Below are 6,000 nucleotides of genomic sequence, written 5' to 3'. Positions count from 1 at the left end.
CATCAGAGTCGCTATCCTGAGGATTCCCAATCAGAATCGCTATCCTGAGGATTCCCAATATGAGTCGCTCTAGGATCCTGAGGATTCTCCATCAGAGTCGCTATCCTGAGGATTCCCAGTCAGAGTCGCTATCCTGAGGAATCCCAATCTGAGTCGCTATCCTGAGGATTCTCAATCTGAGTCGCTATCCTGAGGATTCCCAATCAGAGTCGCTATCCTGAGGATTCCCAATCAGAGTCGCTACCCTGAGTATTCTCCACCAGAGTCGCTATCCTGAGGATTCCCAATCAGAGTCGCTATCCTGAGGATTCCCAATCAGAGTCGCTACCCTGAGTATTCTCCACCAGAGTCGCTATCCTGAGGATTCCCAATCAGAGTCGCTATCCTGAGGATTCTGCATCAGAGTCGCTATCCTGAGGATTCTCTATCAGAGTCGCTATCCTGAAGATTCCCAATCAGTCGCTATCCTGAGGATTCCCAATCAGAGTCGCTATCCTGAGGATTCCCAATAAGAGTCACTATCCTGAGGATTCTCCATCAGAGTTGCTATCCTGAGGATTCCCAATCTGAGTCGCTATCTTGAGGATTTCCAATCAGAGTCGCTATCCTGAGGATTCTCCATCAGAGTCGCTATCCTGAGGATTCTCAATCCGAGTCGCTATCCTGAGGATTCTCTATCAGAGTCTCTATTCTGAGGATTCCCAATCAGAGTCGCTATCCTGAGGATTCCCAATCTGAGTCGCTATCCTGAGGATTCCCAATCTGAGTCGCTATCCTGAGGATGCCCAATCAGAGTCGCTATCCTGAGGATTCTCTATCAGAGTCGCTATCCTGAGGATTCCCAATCAGAGTCGCTATCCTGAGGATTCCCAAACAGAGTCGCTATCCTGAGGATTCTCTATTAGAGTCGCTATCCTGAGGATTCCCAATCAGAGTCGCTATCCTGAGGATTCCCAATCTGAGTCGCTATCCTGAGGATTCCCAATCAGAGTCGCTATCCTGAGGATTCCCAATCTGAGTCGCTATCCTGAGGATTCTCTATCAGAGTCGTTATCCTGAGGATTCTCTATCAGAGTCGCTATCCTGAGGATTCCCAATCAGAGTCGCTATCCTGAGGATTTCCAATCAGAGTCGCTATCCTGAGGATTCTCCATCAGAGGCGCTATCCTGAGGATTCCCAATCAGAGTCGCTATCCTGAGGATTCCCAATCAGAGTCGCTATCCTGAGGATTTCCAATCAGAGTCGCTATCCTGAGGATTCTCCATCAGAGTCGCTATCCTGAGGATTCCCAATCAGAGTCGCTATCCTGAGGAATCCCAATCTGAGTCGCTATCCTGAGGATTCTCCATCAGAATCGCTATCCTGAGGATTCCCAATCAGAGTCGCTATCCTGAGAATTCTCCATCAGAGTCGCTATCCTGAGAATTCTCCATCAGAGTCGCTATCCTGAGGATTCCCAATCAGAGTCGCTATCCTGAGGATTCCCAATGAGAGTCGCTATCCTGAGGATTCCCGATATGAGTCGCTCTAGGATCCTGAGGATTCTCCATCAGAGTCGCTATCCTGAGGATTCTCGATCAGAGTCGCTATCCTGAGAATTCCCAATCAGAGTGGCTATCCTGAGGATTCCCAATCAGAGTCGCTATCCTGAGGATTCCCAGTCAGAGTCGCTATCCTGAGGAATCCCAATCAGAGTCGCTATCCTGAGGATTCCCAATCTGAGTCGCCATCCTGAGGATTCCCAATCAGAGTCGCTATCCTGAGGATTCCCAATCAGAGTCGCTATCCTGAGGATTCCCCATCAGAGTCGCTATCCTGAGGATTCTCCATCAGAGTCGCTATCCTGAGGATTCCCAATCAGAGTCGCTATCCTGAGGATTCCCAATCTGAGTCGCTATCCTGAGGATTCCCAATCAGAGTTGCTATCCTGAGGATTCTCCATCAGAGTCGCTATCCTAAGGATTCTCCCATCAGAGTCGCTATCCTGAGGATTCCCAATCAGTGTCGCTATCTTGAGGATTCTCCATCAGAGTCGCTATCCTGAGGATTCCCAATCTGCGTCACTATCCTGAGGATTCCCAATTTGAGTCGCTATCCTGAGGACTCCCAATCAGAGTCGCTCTAGGATCCTGAGGATTCCCAATCAGAGTCGCTATTGGATCCTGAGGATTCTCCATCAGAGTCGCTATCCTGAGGATTCCCAATATGAGTCGCTCTTCGATCCTGAGGATTCTCCATCAGAGTCGCTATCCTGAGGATTCCCAATCAGAGTTGCTATCCTGAGCATTCCCAGTCAGAGTCGCTATCCTGAGGAATCCCAATCTGAGTCGCTATCCTGACGATTCTCAATCTGAGTCGCTATCCTGAGGATTCCCAATCGGAGTCGCTATCCTGAGGATTCTCCATCAGAGTCGCTATGCTGAGAATTCCCAATCTGAGTCGCAATCCTGAGGATTCCCAATCAGAGTCGCTATCCTGAGGATTCTGTATCAGAGTCGCTATCCTGAGGATTCTCTATCAGAGTCGCTATCCTGAAGATTCCCAATCAGAGTCGCTATCCTGAGCATTCCCAATCAGAGCCGCTATCCTGAGGATTACCAATCTGAGTCGCTATCCTGAGGATTCCCAATCTGCGTCGCTATCCTGAGGATTCCCAATTTGAGTCGCTATCCTGAGGATTCCCAATCAGTGTCGCTATCCTGAGGATTCCCAATCAGAGTCGCTATAGGATCCTGAGGATTCTCCATCAGAGTCGCTATCCTGAGGATTCCCAATCAGAGTCGCTATCCTGAGGGTTCCCAATATGAGTCGCTCTAGGATCCTGAGGATTCTCCATCAGAGTCGCTATCCTGAGGATTCCCAATCAGAGTCGCTATCCTGAGGATTCCCAATCAGAGTCGCTATCCTGAGGATTCCCAGTCAGAGTCGCTATCCTGAGGAATCCCAATCTGAGTCGCTATCCTGAGGATTCTCAATCAGAGTCGCTATCCTGAGGATTCCCAATCAGAGTCGCTATCCTGAGGATTCCCAATCAGAGTCGCTATCCTGAGTATTCTCCACCAGAGTCGCTATCCTGAGGATTCCCAATCTGAGTCGCTATCCTGAGGATTCCCAATCAGAGTCGCTATCCTGAGGATTCTGCATCAGAGTCGCTATCCTGAGGATTCTGCATCAGAGTTGCTATCCTGAGGATTCACTATCAGAGTCGCTATCCTGAAGATTCCCAATCAGAGTCGCTATCCTGAGGATTCTCCATCAGAGTTGCTATCCTGAGGATTCCCAATCTGAGTCGCTATCTTGAGGATTTCCAATCAGAGTCGCTATCCTGAGGATTCCCAATCTGAGCCGCTATCCTGAGGATTCCCAATCAGAGTCGCTATCCTGAGGATTCTCCATCAGAGTCGCTATCCTGAGGATTCCCAATCAGAGTCGCTTTCCTGAGGATTCCGAATCAGAGTCGCTATCCTGAGGATTCCCCATCACAGTCGCTATCTTGAGGATTCTCCATCAGAGTCGCTATCCTGAGGATTCTCCATCAGAGTCGCTATCCTGAGGACTCCCAGTCTGAGTCGCTATCCTGAGGATTCCCAATCTGAGTCGCTATCCTGAGGATTCCCAATCAGAGTCGCTATCCTGAGGATTCTCCATCAGAGTCGCTATCCTGAGGACTCTCAATCTGAGTCGCTATCCTGAGGATTCTCTATCAGAGTCGCTATCCTGAGGATTCCCAATCAGAGTCGCTATCCTGAGGATTCTCCATCAGAGTCGCTATCCTGAGGATTCCCAATCAGAGTCGCTATCCTGAGGATTCTCCATCAGAGTCGCTATCCTGAGGATTCTCAATCTGAGTCGCTATCCTGAGGATTCTCTATCAGAGTCGCTATCCTGAGGATTCCCAATCAGAGTCGCTATCCTGAGGATTCCCAATCAGAGTCGCTATCCTGAGGACTCTCAATCAGAGTCGCTATCCTGAGGATTCTCCATCAGAGTCGCTATCCTGAGGACTCCCAGTCTGAGTCGCAATCCTGAGGATTCCCAATCAAGAGTCGCTATCCTGAGGATTCCCAATCAGAGTCGCTATCCTGAGAATTCCTAATCAGAGTAGCTATCCTGAGGATTTCCAATCAGAGTCGCTATCCTGAGGATTCTCCATCCGAGTCGCTATCCTGAGGATTACCAATCAGAGTCGCTATCCTGAGGATTCTCCATCAGAGTCGCTATCCTGAGGATTCCCAATCAGAGTCGCTATCCTGAGGATTCTCCATCAGAGTCGCTATCCTGAGGATTCTCAATCTGAGTCGCTATCCTGAGAATTCTCTATCAGAGTCGCTATCCTGAGGATTCCCAATCAGAGTCGCTATCCTGAGGATTCCCAATCAGAGTCGCTATCCTGAGGACTCTCCATCAGAGTCGCTATCCTGAGGACTCCCAGTCTGAGTCGCAATCCTGAGGATTCCCAATCTGAGTCGCTATCGTGAGGATTCCCAATCAGAGTCGCTTTCCTGAGGATTCCCAATCTGAGTCGCTATCCTGAGGATTCCCAATCAGAGTCGCTATCCTGAGGATTCTCTATCAGAGTCGCTATCCTGAGGATTCCCAATTTGAGTCGCTATCCTGAGGATTCCCAATCAAGAGTCGCTATCCTGAGGATTCCCAATCAGAGTCGCTATCCTGAGGATTCCCAATCTGAGTCGCTATAGGATCCTGAGGATTCTCCATCAGAGTCCCTATCGTGAGGATTCCCAATCAGAGTCGCTATCCTGAGAATTCTCCATCAGAGTCGCTATACTGAGGATTCCCAATCAGAGTCGCTATCCTGAGGATTCCCAATGAGAGTCGCTATCCTGAAGATTCCCAATATGAGTCGCTCTAGGATCCTGAGGATTCTCCATCAGAGTCGCTATCCTGAAGATTCCCAATCAGAGTCGCTATCCTGACGATTCTCCATCAGAGTCGCTATCCTGAGGATTCCCAATCAGAGTCGCTATCCTGAGAAATCCCAATCAGAGTGGCTATCCTGAGGATTCCCAATCAGAGTCGCTATCCTTAGGATTCCCAAACAGAGTCGCTATCCTGAGGATTCTCTATTAAAGTCGCTATCCTGAGGATTCCCAATCAGAGTCGCTATCCTGAGGATTCCCAATCAGAGTCGCTATCCTGAGGATTCCCAATCTGAGTCGCTATCCTGAGGATTCTCTATCAGAGTCTCTATCCTGAAGATTCCCAATCAGAGTCGCTATCCTGAGGATTTCCAATCAGAGTCGCTATCCTGAGCATTCTCCATCAGAGTCGCTATCCTGAGGATTCCCAATCAGAGTCGCTATCCTGAGGATTCTCCATCAGAGTCGATATCCTGAGGATTCCCAATCAGAGTCGCTATCCTGACGATTCCCAATCTGAGTCGCTATCCTGAGGATTCCCAATCAGAGTCGCTATCCTGAGGATTCTCCATCAGAGTCGCTAGCCTAAGGATTCTCCCTTCAGAGTCGCTATCCTGAGGATTCCCAATCAGTGTCGCTATCCTGAGGATTCTCCATCAGAGTCGCTATCCTGAGGATTCCCATCAGAGTCGCTATCCTGAGGATTCCCAATCTGAGTCTCTATCCTGAGGATTCCCAATCAGAGTTGCTATCCTGAGGATTCTCCATCAGAGTCGCTAGCCTAATGATTCTCCCATCAGAGTCGCTATCCTGAGGATTCCCAATCAGTGTCGCTATCCTGAGGATTCTCCATCAGAGTCGCTATCCTGAGGATTCCCAATCAGTGTCGCTATCCTGAGGATTACCAATCAGAGTAGCTATCCTGAGCATTCCCAATCAGAGTCGCTATAGGATCCTGAGGATTGTCCATCAGAATCGCGGTCCTGAGGATTCCCAATCAGAGTCGCTATCCTGAGAATTCTCCATCAGAGTCGCTATCCTGAGAATTCTCCATCAGAGTCGCTATCCTGAGGATTCCCAATCAGAGTCGCTATCCTGAGGATTCCCAATGAGAGTCGC

Source organism: Scyliorhinus torazame, chromosome 12, assembly GCF_047496885.1.
Source record: "Scyliorhinus torazame isolate Kashiwa2021f chromosome 12, sScyTor2.1, whole genome shotgun sequence".
Taxonomy (NCBI): domain Eukaryota; kingdom Metazoa; phylum Chordata; class Chondrichthyes; order Carcharhiniformes; family Scyliorhinidae; genus Scyliorhinus; species Scyliorhinus torazame.
This window is presented reverse-complemented; position numbering follows the sequence as displayed.